Below are 20,685 nucleotides of genomic sequence, written 5' to 3'. Positions count from 1 at the left end.
CACAGAAAAACAAAGATGTACTCTTTTGTAGTGATTCTATATAGACATATAGATGACTTCTTAATTTTTAACAATGATCTTAGAAGAATTCCTAAAATTACATTAGTAATTATTAAGATGTTTTATAATAGGACTGACATTAATTTCTTTCTGATGTCAATCTGCAATGAGAACTCTACCAGTCTTCAAATGTTATGAGTTAATTGCTTCTAAGAAAGAAAGTATTTAAAACACATTCCAAGAGATTGTGGCATAACTAAACAAAGGTTATTAAAAGGGAAATAATGATGTATTGTAGGTGTAAGGACAAAAAATAAAATATTAACTGGATTTATCTATACAAAACTTCAATGATAACTTAGTTCTTTAACTGTCCATGAACCTGAAGACCTAGTGAAAGATAATGAATGATTAGGCAGATAACTACTCTTTTTATGGAGGGGGGTTTTGAGACAAGGTTTCTCTGTGTAGTACTGGCTATCCTAGAACTCACTCTGTAGTCCAGGCTGGCCTTGAACTGGGAAATCCGCCTGTCTCTGCTTCCCAATGGAAGGCCTGTATCACTACTGCCCAGCCAAGTGATTACTCTTAATGGATATGAATGTAAACATTTTCTGTGGTAAACTTCTCATTCAATTAATGATTTGAATTTATGTTTGTACTTCTAGTGAACTTCAGTGAAGAAAGGAAATACTTGGATAAACTATGTGATTTAATCTCCTAGAATAGGTACTAAAAACTAGGAAGGATTACATTGAAAGGCATTGTTACATCACAGCAGGAGGAGAGGGCAGAGAGAACTTTTTAGAAACCAAAAAAGAACTTTTAAAAGTACATCTTTATAGAAAACTTTTTAGAGACTTTTTTGGAGGAGAACTAAGAACTTTTCAGAAACCAGGGAAAACCTAGAAGAAGTGAGAAGTAAAGATTAAAATTACTTTTCAAAATATTCCTTTTCTTTCTGCAACTTCAACTAGTGGACTGAGATTTAGAACCACTCAGTTCCTTCATAGATAGAACAAAGGTTAAAGAGAGTGCAATTTCTCACCTCAGAAGAACTCAGTCAAACAAGTCAGCTACCATTGCAATGTGACTTAGATTTAAGACAGGTAAACTATTCATTGTTAAATAGCAACCCTCAATATTTCACAAGACCTAGTCTTACCCTCATTGAAACGTGCCCCCTCTGCTACCTTCACAAGAGAACCAGAAAAGAATTGCTGGGGATGGCCCCTGGTGTTGGTCTCACCTGCTGCTCTAACAGATGTATTCTGCAGGTTGCCCCACTGATAGTAATGGACTCTAATTCTTCTGGAACTATAAGCCATAAATAAACTCATCCATTTATATATTTCCTTGGAAAGGTGTTTTATCACAGTAAGAGACAAGTAGCCAAGTGAACATGGTTCCCTTTTTGCCATTTGTGTTTTTCTATGCATATATGTGCATGTACACTTATGTCTGTGGGTGCATATGCATATGCATCTGCATGTGGAGGTCAGAGGTTAATCTAGGGCATAACTTCTCAAGTACTGTCTGCTTTGGGTTCTTTGAGACAGGGTCTATTACTGCCCAGAATCTTAAGAGGTAGGCTATAGTGTTTGATCAACAAGTTCCATGTATTCACTAGGTTTCATCTTCCCAGGGTTGGGATTCAAAAAGTGTAAATGGAATCTTATTATATCAGTTTTAGGGATTGAACTCAAGCCCTTATCCTTAGATGACAGTCACTTCACCAAATGACTTATCTTTTTAGCTACCATGAAAGACTTTTCTTTGCTTTCTTCTTCTTTGATACTAGCAAATTTCCAACCAGCAGCTTGTATTAATTACTTAGAAATATAAGTGATAGAATACTATGTTAAAAGTCAGCTTATAAACCGGGCATGGTGGTGCACACCTTTAATCCCAGCACTTGGTAGGCAGAAGCAGGTGGATATCTGAGTTCAAGGCAAGCCTGGTCTACAGAGTGAGTGCGAGGACAGCCAGGGCTACACAGAGAAACCCTGTCTCATAAAATAAAATAAAATAAAATAAAATAAAATAAAATAAAATAAAATAAAATAAAATAAAATAAAAATCAGTTTATAGAACAGAGATTATATGATTGCAGAGTTTTCCACAATGGTGGTAAAATATAACAGCAAGCAGCAGTCATATTGGCTGGAGCTGCATGCAGAAATTCTCATCTTAACTGTAAGCATCAAGCAGAGAGAGAATGTAAAGTAGCTTGAGTCTTTATACTTTTAAAGCCCATCCCCAAGGATGTACTTTTTCAAGCAAGGCTACAATTCCTAAACCTCCCACAATAGTGCTACCAACTGGGGATTGTGAGATCAAGTTCCTGAAACATTAGGGAAATTTTCACATTCAAATCAATAGGGAGGTATTAATACCTGAAACTTAATTGAGTAATCTAACTCTGTATGGTGATGTAATTATTTAGGACACAAAGAAAACATGAGTCTTCCTAGAAAAAGCCAACTCTCCTAATGATTCCCCCCAAAATCCCAAATAAACAAAACAACAACAACAACAAAACAAAAAAAAAAACAAACTATCTCATGCCCCTACCTCTGCTACCATGAGGAAGCTCCCCCACCCAACAGGGAAGAGGAATAGCATTTGAAATACAAATAAATAAAATAACCAATAAAAATGAAGAAAAGGAAATAAAAGGATACAATAAAACATGAGAGAGAATTTAAAAAATACCAACTTTTGCAGAGAAAAGTCAGAATCTAATTAAATATGAGTGGTCACCTTGGGTGATTGTTTATTGAGCAAATGGAATTATTTTTAATATAAATAAATACTTAAAGTTGAAAGAAATCACCTCTTGAGTTTCACTTCAGTGCTGCTTTCTGAGTACAGTTCAGAGTCAGAATTATATCGATATGAAGTAAGAGAAGGAGTTAAGGGAGTTATTGAGAAAACAGGACATTTTACTTTCTGTGGGGCTGACGATTTCTGGAGCAGCAAGCCATCTCTTTGATGTCATAGCTTAGATATTGCTTCTCAACCTTGTACTCACTATGAGTCTTAACAGGAACATGTTTGTGTTTATTTTTATTGTCTTTCAGCCAAATGAAAATATAGAAACACAAGTATGTTTTATACCAGCTTATATATTTTCTCTCTGCATAATCTTGGTATGTATAATCAGTATGATTTTGTTTTATTCTACTCAGTTATACTTGTGCATGCAGGCATGTTGAGTCTACAGAAAAGGATGTCCATGAATGTGACCAAGACATCTGTGACCTTAAAATCATATTTCCACTACATAAATGCAAATAGCAGCTTTTAGAATGTTCATGAAAGCTTTATTAGGAGAAAGAGTCCCAAGATTTTTACAAATGTCCAATACAACACATCAGAAATGGAATAATCGAGCCATAAAGGAAAAACGGTCTTTCTCTTTAAAACTTGTAGATGAAGGGATAGTGAAAATATGGTATATATGTAAAAATGGGCTACTATTCTCCTCTAAGGAAATTTTAAAGCACAAACTTTCCAGAAAAATGGATGGACTTATGAGGTATGATATAAAGGTACAAGACCAAATTACAGAAATAAGAAAAATAGAAACCACCTTTCCACTCATATTTACTTTAGCCTGTAATACATAAACGTTTATAAGAAATCAAATGTATTTATGGTAGTATAACATTTAGAAAGGAGAATAAGAATTCAGGTAAAGACAAATGAGCAGTAAAGATGATATAAAGCTAATTGATGTTTAGCTTTAATTCTCATCATTGCTTTGTGTGTGTTGGACAAGTGTATAAAAAGGTAACAGTAATTGTGTAAAATTCAAAATGATGTTCCCCATCTCCTGAATCTATACTGTAGTTGCATAGAAGTTCAATGAGATGTATAGAGTTGTTTGTGGCAAAGAGATTGTGACAAAGACTTTGTTTGGCTTTTCTAATCTAGCTAAGCAATGCCTTTGTTTGTGAGTTCATTATAAGGAGATAATATTTATCTTAAAAAAAAAAAACTTGAATTAGGAGCCATGGCATGGACATCATCTTAGAGTGCTGGCAAAGTTGGTAAGCACTTGCCTTAAAAGAAGGAGGACCTGAGTACAATACCCTAGCCTGCATGATGGATGGGTCATATTTGTCTAGCATATTTGTGCCAGATTGTAACCCGAGTGCTGAGGTGAAGGAGGCCAGTGATCTTTGGTCTCAGTCTTCATACAGTCTAGCCTACTTAGTGTGTTCAGATCAGTTATAACCCTGTTTCAGAAAGAATGTGGATGGTGCCTGAGCAGTATCCTCTGAGGTTGTTTCCTAGCCTATATGCATTCATATGTGTGTCTGCAAACATACACATACACATCCAGTCACACACACACACACACACACACACACACAGAGGCACGCATGCACACACATAAATAGTCATAGGTGGGAAAGTACCATAGAAAGCCAAGGAACCTGTAATCAGAATTAGAAGTTTGGAGGCCATGGGAATCTTGACATGATGCCTTTTCTTGAAGTGCCTGATGGTAATGATAGTGGTGAATTTCTAATGGCAGTGACTAAAAGAATGAAGTGGAAGACAGGGTTGGAGAGTCAATTAGTACTTGTGATTTTCAGAAGGACCAAGAAGTCAGTTCCAAGCATCCACATGGGCAGGCTCACAACCACCTGTAATTCCACCCTAGGGAATATGACTTCCTTTACTTACCTCTGAGGACACTTCACAACTGTGCAGTGTGTATGTGCATTCATATACAGACACACAAGCACAGATACACATACACATATGCACACAGACACAAAACACCTGCAAATAGATATTAAAAAAGAATTTGATGACAATAGACAATTAAAAAAAAAAGAAAACCAAGAACAGCGAAGATAGCCTCATGATTATCCAATACATCAAACTGTCAATAGCTGAACTTTTGGGATTGTGAATGATTTTGTTTTGGTATTAGATGTATTGATTTTATTTTATTTTATGTGCATGAGTGTGTGCTTGCAAATATGTGTGTATGTGTACCATGTTCTTTGTAGGTGCTTGAGGAGACCAAAAGAGAGAGTTCAGTTTTCTGGACTTAGATGACTATGAGCTCTCATGTAGGTTCTGAGAACTGAACCCAGATATTGTAGAAGAGCATATAGTGCCATTAAGCACAGTGCCATTTTTCTAATCTAATGAATTTTAAGAGAAAATTTTGTTGTAATAAATGTGTTAAAATTGAAGGAAAAAGTTTAATCTCAGCCAGCTTTGTTCCTAAAGCTGTTCTGTGGAGACCTCTTGACGTACCTAGGGAGAGACACAATATTGTATTTCTTCTTAAGTTACAGGATCCATTTTCTATCATTTTGTCTTAAGAATAGACCTAAGTAAATTGATCTGCCACCCATCAATGGGAGGCTTTTAAGAGGATTGTCTTACTCTTTGTGTCTTTTAGTATGAAAGTCAAGAACTTGGCATTGCCAGAGTATTTGGCCCAGCAACTGTTTTTGCTGAAAAAGAGTTTAAATGTAACGAGGAAAACAGTGTTGGCCACGGATTGTTCAATAGAGGCTGTGTTCTGGCCAAGAGTTTTACATATATTTGCACATATAACTATTATCAGAGTTATTAGGGGAAGAACCTAGACTCTGGCAGCCTAGACAAGTCAGGCTCAGCCATCCATCCTCTGTAAGACAAAACGATCAATTCACAGAAATGTAAAAGAGAAGATTTATTCAATATGGCCACATTAGAAACAGAAATAAAGTGACCCAGTGGCCCCAGTGAGACATTCGTCAGGGTTTGTACATGATGTTTAGGGTAAGTAAAAGACAAAAAACATGTAGCAGTATACCATCCTGGATGATGAGTAGGAACTCTCACCAAGGTCACATTGTCTCAACCTCAGTCTCAAGGTGGTCTGACCACTTGTCAGAACTTCATGAAATTTCTTTCCAGGAAATAAGCCTTTTTTGACTTGACTGGACTTTACCATTTCCTTCTGCCACCAGGGAAATCCTGGGGAAAATACCAGTTTCTTGTGATAATCTGATAGCCAAAGGGAGGGGTACAACTGTCTTTTCAGAATAGTTACATTTCTGAAGAGATTGTTACACAATCAACACAGCAGCAGAGTGACTTAAATAGTTTTATCTTCATTTTATTTACTTATTTTTCTTTTCACAAAGGAAGGTATTACTAACAGTCCTCTGATCTCAGTCTTTCAAACACTGAGATTGCACTGAGTCACCATTTCTGGATGGCTCTTTCCTTTAGTATATTGACAAAGGTAAGTACAATTCAGAATCATACAGTGTTGGGGTCCAGCCTAGACACAGGATTGGAGTGTTCAATTGCAGTCAGGGATATCTGAAATGCCCATAATAAACAGTCACAGACTACTTTTAGGTTCAAACTGACAGGCAATTTTTCAAGGCTTAATTACTCTCTTCTTCCTCTCTCCATCTCTGTCTCTTTCTCTGTCTCTGTGTCTCTGTCTCTCTCTCTGTCTCTCTCTTTCTCTCTCTCTGCTCTCTCTCTTGCTTGCTCGATTGCAACTTAAGGCTGCACACACTCTGCAATCTCCTGTACACTCAGCTTTTCTTCTTTTTTTAAGTTTTTTATTAGATATTTTCTTCATTTACATGTCAAATGATATCCACAAAGCCCCCTATACCCTCCCCCTGCCCTGCTCCCCAACCCACCTACTCCTACTTCCTGGCCCTGGCATTCTCCTGTACTGGGGCATATGATCTTCCCAAGACCGAGAGTCTCTTCTCAATTCACGAAATTCTTAGGCAAATGGATGGATCTGGAGGATATCATCCTGAGTGAGGTAACCCAGTCACAAAAGAACACACATTATATGCACGCACTGATAGAGGATTTTAGCCCAGAAACTTAGAATAACCATGATACAATTTGCAAAACTCATGAAACTCAAGAAGAAGGAAGACCAAAGTGTGGATACTCTGCTCCTTCTTAGAATGGGGAACAAAATACACAATGAAGGAGTTACAGAGACAAAGTTCAGAGCTGAGATGGAAGGAAGAACTATCCAGAGACTGCCCAACCTGGGGATCCATCCCATATACAACCACCAAACCCAGACACTATTGCATATACCAGCAAGATTTTGCTGATAGGATCCTGATATAACTGTCTCTTGTGAGGCTCTGCTAGTGCCTGGCAAATACAGAAGTGGATGCTCACTATAGGATGAGCATCCTATAGGATCAGCTATAGGATGGAACACAGGGCCCCCAATGGAGGAGCTAGAGAAAGTACCCAAGGAGCTAAAGGGTTCTGCAACCCTATAGGAGGAACAACAATATGAACTAACCAGTACCCCCTAAAGGTGTGTCTCTGCTTTTTTTTCTGTGTGCTTTTCTTTTCTCGAACTCCTACACTCCCACACACCTCTCTGCATTTCCCTTTCACTGACACACACACTCTTTACACATACCTCACACACACATCACATGTACTCTACTTTCACTCACACAACACACTCCATACATGGCTCACATTCTCCTTTACTCGCTCTTCACATTCTCTCTCACATTCTCTCTACTCACTCTACACTTACCTCATGCACATCTCATGTGCACCTCACTCTCACTTCAGTTGCTCTCTCACCTTTTTCTTGCCTCAGTCTATTATTGATACTCCAAAAGCAGGTTAAAAAAAAACATTGTATAATCATTTGCCAAATCATATTCAAAAGAGTAACCACATCCTACAAAGAATCAAGAATTACAATTGTTACCCAATGTTTAAAAAAATTGTTACCCCTATTCCTAGGCTTGTAGTCAAAATAATAATAATTGCAAATTTATTACTATTTAAACTTTATCTTTTGAGTTACTATACTTCAGATCTCAGAGCTCTGAGGTCAGCTACTTGTATTTTCTTGTAAAGCTCTAATGATAAATGACATGAACAAAGCTGACAGGCAAGGGCCAGAAAGAATCAAGTTAACCCTTAACTCAGTAGTTCCACTAGATTTCTGCTTCTGTAAGTTGCACACAAAGATTCTCCTAAGAGTCCCTGTGTTTTGACTTAGTTTTACTAATATATACTTTTATGCATTCTGTACTTTGTATCCAGGAACCACTCTTAAATATAGTGCAAAAATTATTTCTTAACTTCAATAGTTTTTTTTCCTTCCTTGACATCCCAATGTTGGCTTTATTTCATTTTCTAATAATTTCTTCAAACTTTCTTTGCAAGTCAAACCTTAATCCGGAACTACCATTGTGCAGTTATTGCATTGTTCCCAAGATGAGATCACACTGCAAGAACTGTGCTGAGCTGTACCCCTATGCCTCAATTTTTAATTGTTTAAGAATCATTACATCAAGGAACATCTAGTTTCACAGAATTCACCAGAGCAGGAGAATGGAATAGGAAAATCAGATATATTAGAATAATTATGTAATTATGCACACCAAAGGCAATTGAAAAGCAGTCATGCACAAATGAAATCTATACAGCCATTGTCCAGGACTAAGGTTAGGATAATGGGAACAACTGCCTTTTACAAAGAGCTGCTGTGGGCTACTGAGATGTCTCCATCCTGGCCTAGTGCAGGCAGTCTCTTACTTCATATAGTGTGTTCCCTGGAGGGATGTATCTCCTGCTTCTCAGAGTCCCAGATGCTATCCTTTTTATTTTTATTTTTTTCACAAGAAGCTGTCGTGGGCTTCTGAGATGTCTCTATCCCAGCCTGTTACTGGCAGTCACTGTCATGGTATGCTGTCCCCAGCAAAACAGGTATATATGGTAATCAGGGACCCCATACATGCTGATGTCATTTCCTCTCAAGTTACAATCCAAAGCCCCTTCCAGGTCTGTGAACAATTCCTTGTGGGCAGGTCAAATAGCCTTGGGCTCTTGCAAGTTTTTCTTCAACACATTGAAGTTGATAAAGATAGATGTTCTCATTGAGAAATATGTGAAAAGTGCTAAAGAAAAGTGAAATAAATACCATTATGACATGTGCAATTCTGCTGTCTGACTTGTTTTGACAAAACCAGACTCCAGTAATACTGTAAATGTGTCAATGGGTGATACGTTGTTACAACATTTTATTTATCAAAAAAGTGCTCCTTTGGTCATTGTATTCCCCAAATAAACTTTATAGACATTCTTTAATTCTATTGTAGGTCCCTTGTTATAAAATGTTTGACTCTCACTACATCAAAATACAAAAAAACCTTATTGTGTGTACATGCGTGCAAGTGTCCATATAGGTTGGTCAGAGGACAATGTCTTTTGTAAACCTTCAGGGGCTATCATCCTCTCTTCTGAGATTGGGTCTTTTACTTCACCAAGAACAAATTGATTTTGTTAGAGTTGTTGGATAGCAAGCCTTGGGATCCTACTATGTTTACCTTCTTAAGGCAGGCACTGCACACTTGTGCTGCCATACTCAGCAATTTTATGTGTGCTTTGGAGTTTTTGTACCACAAGCACTTTACTACCTGAACCCCTGCCCAGCCTGTCACATGCATTTGGACTCTCTTGACTGCCAGGGGCATCTCTATAGAAGGCACTAACTTTGTACATTAACTTTAATAAACACAGTGGGGATTGCCTCTGGCCCTGTTTCTTGTTTATGTAGGTACATAATTGCCTCCCACATAGGGCTGCAACTAATGCCAGTGCTTATCACATTGGCTAGCCAAAGAAAAGCTCAGAATATGCATAGGGAAGCAAACAAGTTGATATCCTAAGCAAAGATTTATCATAGCCTGAATTCTAAATCTCTTTCATTAAATAAGGACCACTCTCTTAGACTAACTTCAAGAATCAAGCAAGAAGAATTAGCATTGGATTTACATATCCAGCTCCTGGAAATGGACAGGTTTCCCACACAGGGATGCAACTAATGTCATTGCCTAGTAAATTGCCTAGCCATAATAAAGGCTCATTAAATGTTAGCTGACATTAATAATACATTAATATTAGATGACTAGCATAATTAGCATATCAAACATTGGCCAGCACATCATATCCTGCTTCTTTAGTTGAAATTACATTCTTTGTAGAGAAATTGTTTTCCTAAGGTGTTGAATCACTTTATTCTCCAAAGTAGGTAAATACTGCTCCTGTAATTTGATTTACTCCATAAAATGAACCCAAAAAGTTGTCTTGTCTTGAGATGAGGCATTGACCTTATGTACATGGATTGCCAATAAGTGAAGAAAATTTGCATTGACAAAATACACAGCATGAACAAAATTTTTGTTTTCTAATAGCTCAAGTATTTTTCTAGGTTGTCTGAGCCCTAGGATCCTTTATTTCAATATAGTGTATTCAGAAGTAATGTATTTAAATACTTTAGAAAAAACATTGCCTAGCCAGGAATTTTTGCTACCTCTTTTTAATCAAATGTCTCTATAATATATTATCTAATGACCCCTGTAAAGGGAGAAAAGGGCTATTTGTTGTTGTTTTCTTTCATTCTTTTATGTTTTATTTTTATTTATTTATTTATTCATTTATTTATTCATTTATTTTTACATAAAGGCTTATATATCTCTGTGGGGCTGTGGGTGTGTGGGAAAGAGGGGAGTGGGAGAGAATCCGCATCCTGCCAGAGTTCCAGTGCTCTGGGCAGGTGGACGCAAGAAGACTGGGCATGTGGAAACATGGACACAGGTGGGCTGTGTTAAGCCACTGACCCCACACGGCAGGTGGTGGACAAGGGGTGGGGGCAGTTACCAAGTTCTCAGCCTATGTCATCCCACACTGGATACAGTAGAGGACCTGAGAACAGAATAGGGGCCCCAGGGAAGCACTCTGCCTCAGAGATAAGGGAAGAGAGCAGGGGGAGAGATGGGTGCTGGGTATGGTTGCTGCTTAGGAAGGCCTTCTGTTAGGAGGTTAGACCCGGCTCTTTAGGAGAAAGCCTATCTCATCCTTCAAGCATGACAGGCCTCGATGGTCAGAGAGTCTATGATTTTAGAGCTTTACTGTAGAAAGGCAGGGAGAAAGGAGAGAAGGTAGAAAGAGACAGAGACTGGCTATGGCCACGTGTAGAGAAGGGGGGGGGAAGAGAGAGAGAGAAAGAAGGCTAGAGAAAAAGAGAGGTAAAAGCTTAGAGAAAGGGGGTGGGCCCAAGCAGACCCTCGTATAGTGGGCAGGCCTATCAGGCTGTTGCTAAATAACTGTGGGGAGGAGTCTAGCCAGAATGCAAGAAGCTTGGTACATTGTCTACAAGTCTGATAGCTACACACCTCTTCTGTGGGGGCTGTGGGGACTAACTTCAACAAGAGCCAGGGGTCCAGGTGACATGATTGAATGCCTTCCATCCCATGAAGGTGGAAATTACCACCCACCAGGTACCATCTGGGTTCAAGACCCAAGCTCCACTGGATACCAAGCTGTCTGTGCATAGCGCATTGCCCCACATATCTCCAACTGTCCTTAATCACTATGTAGCCAATGATAAAATGAAATAAATGCTCATCATCTGTCATTCGTCTCCTGACTACGGGACTCCAGGCATCTATAGCAGACAAGTTAGTTCATGGTTTATGCAGAAATAGAGATGGAACCTAGTGCTTCTTTGCTTGCTAGTTTGAGCTGTGTGTCCAGTCCCAGGAAGAAGGGAAGCTACTTGCAAAGCCATTTGAAGTGGCTCCTTCAGAGTTCCTCAGGCAGGGTCAGCAGAATCAAACAGTAAACAGCATCTTCCTGCCCTATCCATGCCTATCTGCCATGTCTTCTGTTAATTCCATGAACCAGTGGACAGGGCTTTCCTTCCCTCTCAACTGGATCTCCCTCCTGTGTAGAATAGGGCTAAGACAGTATCCTGATACCAGCTCTTCTTTCCCCAATTAGATAATAAAGCATTGGTTCCCAAACTTTCTCATGTTGCAGCCCTTTTTATTTTTCAAAACTTTCTTTAAGAAGAGTTCTTAATGCTTAAACCTTTTAGCCCAACACCCACCAGAGTTAAGGAAGGAAGATGGTCAATAGGAGAATGGGGCTTTGGTCTTTTTAGAAGTCGTTCTTTGGGGTGGTTCTAATCTTCATTGTCATTAGTCCAGTCTACTATCATGCCAAACACTAATCAGCATCAGTGGCTCAATCCAGAAGAACCATGAGACCATGCCAATCAGAACAAGTCTGATGAACCTGAAAGAAGGCAGAATACTATCAGAAGTTCTTTGGTGCTTTTCTCCCTACAAATGCATAACAAGTGAAGATCAGTGAAGAAAGCAAGGTGAACCAATTTCAGAGTATTACCCACTTTCTGGTGAGTTATATGTATGCTTATACTCTTTCCAAACCACATCTACTCCAGAAAAACATCATATTCTTGTTCACTAGACAGTTTCCAGAAAAAAAAAAACTTCGTGTCTGTTCTAAAAACAAGGTCCTGTCATTTGTCTGCTTCAGGAAAACATCCTCTCATAAGACAGCTTGCAGAAAAACATCACATGACACAGTGTAGTCTCCAGCAAAACCAGATATTCCCACTTCACTTCCTCATGTTATGTTGAACCTCAACCAAAGGTTTCAATTGCTACATCATAACTGTGATTTTGCTACTGTTACTAATTATAATGTAAATTTTTTCCCAGTGGTCTTAGTAGACCCCTGTGAAAGTGTTATTTGACCCCCAAAAGAGTTATGACCCACAAATTGAAAACCACACTTCTAAAGGTACTCAAAAATTCTTCCTCTGTTTACAGTGTCTGATTCTTAACCCATTGTCATCTAAAAAGCCATAGTCTTAGCCATTTCATTCAGAGAGGGGTTACAAACACAGAAACACTTTAGTAGTGAATGACAAAATCTAATCCTTGGTGGTGGTGGTGAAGGTGTAGGAAGTGTGTGAAAACCTGGAAGTCTAAATGAATACATTAACTTGAAAAAGTGCCAGCAGTAAATAGTTGCAGAAGGGGTAGGAAGAAGCAGATGTTTAATACCTGATATGTCAATAGAGTGTTCAAGAAATCAATTGTGACTAATAGCTAGAATGCTAACTTAAAGCAGATTCTATCTTCAGGAGCTACAGTGCACTACTCTGGCATTATCAGAAAGGGGAGAACAACAAAGGGGTATGTCAAAGTTTGTGTTTTCAATGGATCCATGGTTGCTGTAGAGATTTTCTGTAACAATTGAACCATCTGCTTCCTCAAAGCACCATCATATAACATCAAAACCACAGGGACTTCATCCTTAAATTCTGTGAAAATTACTCCCTGACACTACTAAGAAGTTTCTTTTCTCTTCTACTATTCTCTCTCTCTCTCTCTCTCTCTCTCTCTCTCTCTCTCTCTCTCTCTCTCTCTCTCTCTCTCTCTCTCTCTCTCTCTCTCTCTCTGTGTGTGTGTGTGTGTGTGTGTGTGTGTGTGTGTGTGTGCCTTTCTTGCATGTGAGTATGCAGACGGGAGTGCTTGAAAAGGAAAGAACAGACTATTGCCTGTCTCTCTCTATTGCTCTCTATGAATTGCCTTAAGTTCTTGAGGCAGAATCTCTCATTGAAGCTAGTCTACCTAGCAGGGAACTCTGAAGATCTACTTGTCTCTACCCACAGTGTTTTGACAGTGTTCAAACTCAGAATTCAGAACATCCTGATTGGATGGCAAGCATTGCACTAGTTTCTTGTCTTCTGGTTTCTCTTTGACTATTTTCTAGTGGAACAGGATTTGTTATTTGAACACATGTGTACATATGTTTGTGTTTCAATTTGGTCTCTGAGAGCCATGTGGCTGCATCATAGCACAGAAGGTCATATCATGACAGAAGCATGTGCAAAAGGGAGAATGAAATGCCATGTAGAAAGGAATTTTGGGCAATTTTTGGAAACTAACAGGATTCTCAAGAACTTCATTCATCCTTTTTAATGTAGTCTTCCTTCTTTCAGACTTTGTATTTTCAGGAAACCTACTCATTTAAGCCACTATAGGCCTGGTGATGCTGAACCCATGCTTCCAGCTCCAATGTGAAAATAGAAAGACGATGAATATTTGCATTGGTGGAAAATTATGCTTTTCAATACTCTGCTATATTCATATATTCTGACAACGTTTTACAACCCAATTAGTTTTTCTTCAATGTAAATCTGACAACTTATTTAGCTTATACTTCCTTTACCTGGTTCTACCTGGTTATATGCCTCTTTCTTTTTCTAACAGTTTTTATCTCTAAACTATTATGGTCATTACTTGTCTTCCTACCTATTTGTCTTTTATCCTCCAGTCTTTAGAGAGCCTTAAATATTACAAAACAATATACATGTATCTGAGAACACATATATAAATTATTCTGTCTCTTATAGCTTAGTAGTACTGACTTAGCATTCCCTTGTGTATTAGGTACTTTGCTGTAGCTATGATAAAATACCATGAAAAATGGCACCTACAAGAAGATGGAATTTATTTTGGCTTATGATGCCAGAAGACAAGAGGTAAAGGCATGGCAACAGATGTTAGGTTAGGAAGTTGGCTGCTTATACTTCATACACACACAGCAACTACAGAGGAAGAGCAGGAAGTGGGATGAGACTATAAAGTTCAATGAATGTAATGATATATTTCCTTACAAGGTAGCAAGGCTCTCCCTCCCAATGTTTTCTCAGTATTCCTAAACAGAATCACTAACTAGAGATTGAATGTTCTAACACCCAGCCTTAAAGGGGGAGGAATCGCTCATTTAAGTGACTACATTGATAACTCCCACAAAACAGTGCCAACAACTGGGAAATGAGCATATAGGGGATCTTTCTCATTTAAACCACTTCAGTTCTGGTGATAGGAACTGTTTTGGTGCCAGGGCAATATCTTTCCATCTCTCTCACCTTATGTACTCAAGAATAAGAAAAATTTTATCTTTTGCATATCTTCTTGTCACAATTCCATCTGCTATGTGGTAATGTGGCCCTCACAATAGGCAGAACAGATGGGACTACCTGATCTTAGACTTTAGATCTTCAAAATTATGAGCTAAATAAAAACTCAAGTATTTTGTTATAACATTATTTTGTGACATTTTTATATATGCCCACCTAACTTTACCTATTTTCTGTAAACACCTTTATCCTACTCTCTCCTTTTATATCTCTTCATTAATAGGTATGGTATTTTGCTTGTCTTGGTTCATATTGAATCTAATCCAACAATGGCTATTTGTGAACAGAAAGTGCAAGAATTTAGTATTTGCTCAGTCCAACAAGCCTGGATGTTTCAGCAGGTGTTCTGTATATGATGGCATCCTGAAGAATTAGGATTTGATGCCAGTGAAGAATATATGAGGTAGCAAGTTGGGTACAAGCAGGAAAATAACAAAACCTTCCTTCTTTCATGTCCATATACAAGCGTCCAGCAGAAAGTGTGACCTAGATTAAAGGCATGTCTTTCTACCTCAAGATCTGAATCAAAGTTGTATTGTCTTCCCACCTCAAAGTTGTCGACTAGAAGGGGATTAATTCACTAAAAATGAGCAGAAATAGCTCACTGGAGTGATCTCCACTTTTGGATTATAGTTCTGAACTGCATTCCTTAAGCTTTTGCTACAAGTGCCTTATACAATGAATCATCTAAACACTCAGGAGAGAGGTTTTTGGGGTGCTTGAGAAGCATAGGCAGGCATGCTTCCCTGTGTTGGTGAACAGATTGAATGATGGCTGTTGGTGATCTGTGCTAGTTTCTGGGTCTGTGGTGATTGTTCCATCTAAATGAAACCATACCACCTTTCTAGGATGGTCATAAATAGCTTGACACCAATGGAGAGCACGGGGAGAATCCTGAAGACAAACGATGGAAAATGTGCCCACGATCCTAAAATTTACTCAGTGATCCAGAAACTTCAAGTGAAAAGCCATTAATCATAATGTTGTCAGCATTCAAGAGAAGGGAAGTGTGGGAATTCCCTCGGAATTAATTTCAAACAGTGCCTGTTTCAGATCCTAACTACCTGGAACTTGATGGGTGATGCAGTTATTGTTTTCCCTGAGTGGCATACCAGAGTAGGAGAGAGGAATCAGAGTTCCTGAGATGAAACTGACACTTTCATTTTGGGTTAGCAGAATGGCTTTTCTTGCCCTATTGCCATTGATGTCCCATTATGTCAGGGTTTCAAATATAAGGCAGTAAGAAAATGTTAAAATAGGGTAACATGCCTAAGAACTCATCCTCAGATTTCATTACAAAATGGAAGGGGCAATGATGCTTCTTTAGTCTTTCTTCCCTCCCTCTCTCCCTTCCTTCTTTCATCCCTCCCTCCCTTCCTTCTTTGCTTTCTCTTTTTCTGGGTACACTGTGTTTATTTGTGTATTATGTGTATGTGTGCTTGTATGTCACAAATGCATGTGAATGAGTATGTATATATGCATATGGTATCACAAGTTTAATACTAGATGTTTTCATTGATTGCTCTCAACTTTATTTTCTGAGGCAGGGATTCTCTAAACCCATAGTTTACTAATTCTTATCTAGCTCAGCTAAACCATTTACCTTGGGATTTTCAGTCTATACCCTCAGAGTGCCATAGTTATAGGCAACCTGCCAAGCCTGCTCAGCTGTTATGGAGGTTCTGAGAAATCTGATCTCTTGACTCCAATCCTTATGTTCTCATGAGGCAAGCACTAAATTCACAGAAGCCATCTCTCCAGGATCACCATCTTGACTTGTGAATACTACATTGTCAATTTCCATGTGTGCAAGGATTACTATGAATCAGGTCCAACATAAAATTATGGATTTGTTTCAAGCATTATGCAAACAAACAAACACAACACAAAACAACAACAAAAGCAAAATCACCTCTATATAATGGTTCACAAGATGGTGGCAATTATTTGTCACAATGTTCAAAGATAGAAAATGGCCGCATCATTCTATATTTTACTTGGTGCCCTACCCCAGCCTCCACTACAAATCCACAGGGAGGAGGACTCTTGGTTGGACTTTGTAGTCCAATAGTCTTTGCTGATTAATGAAACAGTACTTTTGTAATTATCCATGCTCAGATATACATATATTCTTTACATATATAGATGTAGATATATAGATGCATCTGAGTTACAGCAAATTATTACCCAAGGAATTCATCATAAAGTGAAAATAGAAGAACATCCATCTCATACACGTTACCTCCCAGGAGTCAAGGGATTGGGAACAAGGGCCTTTTTGAGATTATTTTTAATTAACTGTGCTTGTTCTGTGGACATGTTATGCTCTCTCTCACTCGGTGCTTCCCTCTGATCCTTGCAGAATACCATCCCTATAAATCCTTTTCCTACATCCATGTGTTTTGTTTGTGTTTGTTTTGTGGCCCACAGAATATAAGAGCTACTATATGTGCGATTGGGCTTGGTAGGCTCACCAGTAGGTATCCAAAGATGATGATGACTGACTTTCCTCCAGAATCAGTAGTTCCAGTGCAGAAGGGATAGAGAGGGCTCCATGTCCTCTTTCTGTCTGATGATACTAGAAGGATGGACATGATTTTCTTGGAATATTTATATATTTATTTGTGTATATGTATGTGATGTGTGTGTGTGTGTGCTGATGTGTGGTGTGGAAGTGAGAGGAAAATGTGAGGGCATCTTTTCTTTTCTTCCACAATATGGATCCAGGGGGTTGAACTCAGGTTGTCACATTTGCACTTAGGCATCTTTCCCCAATGACAGTTATGCCAGCTCTTACCTGGTATAATTTTGTACCTGGTAAAACTGGGTATAAACTCATTGAGGAGTACAATAATACTTATACGGCTGTGAGATGATTTGAGAGCCATATTGGTGCAGTAAATATGGGGAAAGTCTTCCTACCTACCCAGAAAACTATGATCACATATACACGCAGATGCACACCCACATACACACACACACAGAAAGAGACATGCAATTTCAACAAAATAACCCCAAAACTAGATACACAAAATTCCCATTCAGAGGAAAGGCCAAATCTAAACTCATGTGGCCTTGAACCTCAAAGGGCAACAAGTGGTTCCATAAACAATTTGGACATCATTATTTCTGGGTGATTCCCTGGCTTTATGTTTGTCCCTGTCTATTATTACAAAGGTTTTCTGACTGGCATTTTCATTATTACTCTATTTGGGAAGCTCAGATTCAATATTTGAAAGCTGCATTTTTTCCTCCTTATCAAACATTACTAACAAAACAATAGAGATATATTTGAAGGCAGAGAGGGAAATGTGAAATGAGATGAAGTAAGCTTCAAAGTTGATGAAGGAAACACAAATGATAGGAGGTGAGGGTTGTGTCAGTTTGATAACTTAGTGGGTTGCACAAAAGATCTGCATTTGTGTCTTGGTTTGATTGTTTGTTTTTTGGATGCTAGGTTTAGCATTTTCCTGAGGTATATTATTATTATCTCCATTTTAATGTTTTCCCCCCATGAGGCTGCAGAGAGAAATGCTGATTTATTGTGGAAGCAGGCATGGTGATTGAAAATTGTGTCCCAGAACTCAGGTATAACAGATCATAGAACTACAAATTCAAAGCCATTCTGTGATACACAGTAAAACCTGTATTAGAAAATTAAGAAATGGGCTGGAGAGATGGCTCAGAGGTTAAGAGCATTGATTGTTCTCCCAGAGATCCTTACTGCAATTCCCAGCAACCACATGGTTTCTCACAGCCATTTGTAATGGGATCTGATACCCTCTTCTGGCATGTTGAAGAGAGCAATGGTGTACTTATATACATAAAATAAATAAATATTTTTTTAAATAAAAAGAAAATTAAGAAACAAAATAAAGAACTAAAATGACTTTTAAGATGTCATGATGTTAAGCCCTTAGGTATGGGCATTTTAATAAATTTATTTGAAGATATTTATTTGCAAAATTTTCTAAAGGCCTTTAATACATGCTCTCATAATGACTGGTCATTTTTCCTTCTTCTCTTGTCTGTCTGATGTATGTATCCAATCCAGGGAGTGCGTGCCCATGTGAGTGCATGCTGAGAATGTTATTTGAAGACATGGTCTCTCTCTTTATCTGAAACACCCTTATCTCTCCTTGTTTCTGTCTTCCCATGGCTGGGGCTGTAGGTGCATGTGTCTGCACCTCCTTTTCTCTGTGGGTTCATGACCTTCAACTGCAGGTCCTCATACTAGCTAACAAAGCTATATCCCAAGACCCTCACAATCCTTTTCCAGAATTTATATGTATGCTTAAATTGAATGTATCCTTGAGTGTGGTTGTACACAGAGGCCAGAAGATGGCATCAGAATTCATGGAACAGGAATTTTATGTCTTAATGAACTAACAAACCTGGGTCCCTGAAACCAAACTTATTTCCTCATGATGACCAACAATCGTGAGATGTTTAGTTTGGAGGGTCCCAAGATCACTTTTATGTCCTTTTGGTTCTGGAAAAATGAACCATGGAATTTTGAAGGATTGGACAGGCAAATGTGGGAGTCGAGAGGGTAGCTTAGAACCTGGAACTTGCATCCAGGTTTCAGATGCTGGTGACTGATGACTGCTCAGACTAGGGAGTAAGAAGAAGCCTAAGACACATATAAGAATCATGGATAACCATGTTTAGGGACAGCTCAGAGGAGGGCCACTCACAGGGCCACAAGTCTTATGGTGTAATCCTATGAAATGGGACATGAGAACAAAGAGGCAATTTTCCCCTTTGCTCATGTTCTCAAGGCTCTTCTCCACTTACTCTACTATTAATTTCAGTGTATTTGGTTTTATGTGGAGTTTCTTGATCCACTTAGACTTGAGCTTTATACAAGGAGATAAGAATGGATGGATTTGTACTCTTCTACATGTTAACCACCACTTTAATCAGTACCATTTGTTGAAAATGCTGACTTTTTTCACTGGATGGTTTTAGCTCCTTTGCCAAAGAACAAGTGACCATGGGTGTATGGGTTCGTTTCTGGGTCCTCAATTCTATTCCTTTGATCTACCTACCCATCACTTTACCAATACCACACAGTTTTTATCATGACTGCTCTGCAGGACAGCTTGAGGTCAGGGATGGTGATTCTGCCACATGTTCTTTTCTTGTTGAGAATAGATTTTTTGCTATCCTGGATTTTTTGTTATTACAGATGATTTTGTAAATTGATCTTTCTAATTCTATGAAGAACTTAGTTCAAATTTTTATTGGGATTGCATTGAGTGTGTAGATTGCTTTCAGAAAGATGGCCATTTTTCCTACATTAATCCTGTCAATCTATGAACTTGGAAGATCTATATACCTTCTGAGATCTTCTTTGATTTCTTTCCTCAAAGCCTTGACATTCTTGTCATACGGATCTCAACAGAACACTAAAAGCTTATACTCTAAGATCAAGAAATTACAAATGGGATTGCATAAAATTGCAAAGCTTCTATAAGGCAAAGGACACTGTCATTAGGACAAAACTGTAACCAACAGATTGGGAAAAGATCTTTACCAACCCTACATCCAATAGAGAGTTAATATCAAATATATACAAATAACTCAAGAAGATAGACTCCAGAGAATCACATAACCCTATTAAAAATCGAGCACAGGGATAAACAAAGAATTCCCAACTGAGGAATACTGAGTGGCTGAGAAGCACCTAAAGGAATGTTCAACATCCTTAGTCATTGAAAGAGGAAAATTACTGACCACCAGAACTTCTCACCCCAGAGTACATTCTGAACTCTCACACCAGAGTCAGACCCCCTCTCAAATGAAAACTGTTCCGGGGACATTTCTGAGATAAGGGT

This window comes from Mus caroli, chromosome 1 (assembly GCF_900094665.2).
Source record: "Mus caroli chromosome 1, CAROLI_EIJ_v1.1, whole genome shotgun sequence".
Classification (NCBI taxonomy): domain Eukaryota; kingdom Metazoa; phylum Chordata; class Mammalia; order Rodentia; family Muridae; genus Mus; species Mus caroli.
Note: the sequence above shows the minus strand (reverse complement) of the source record.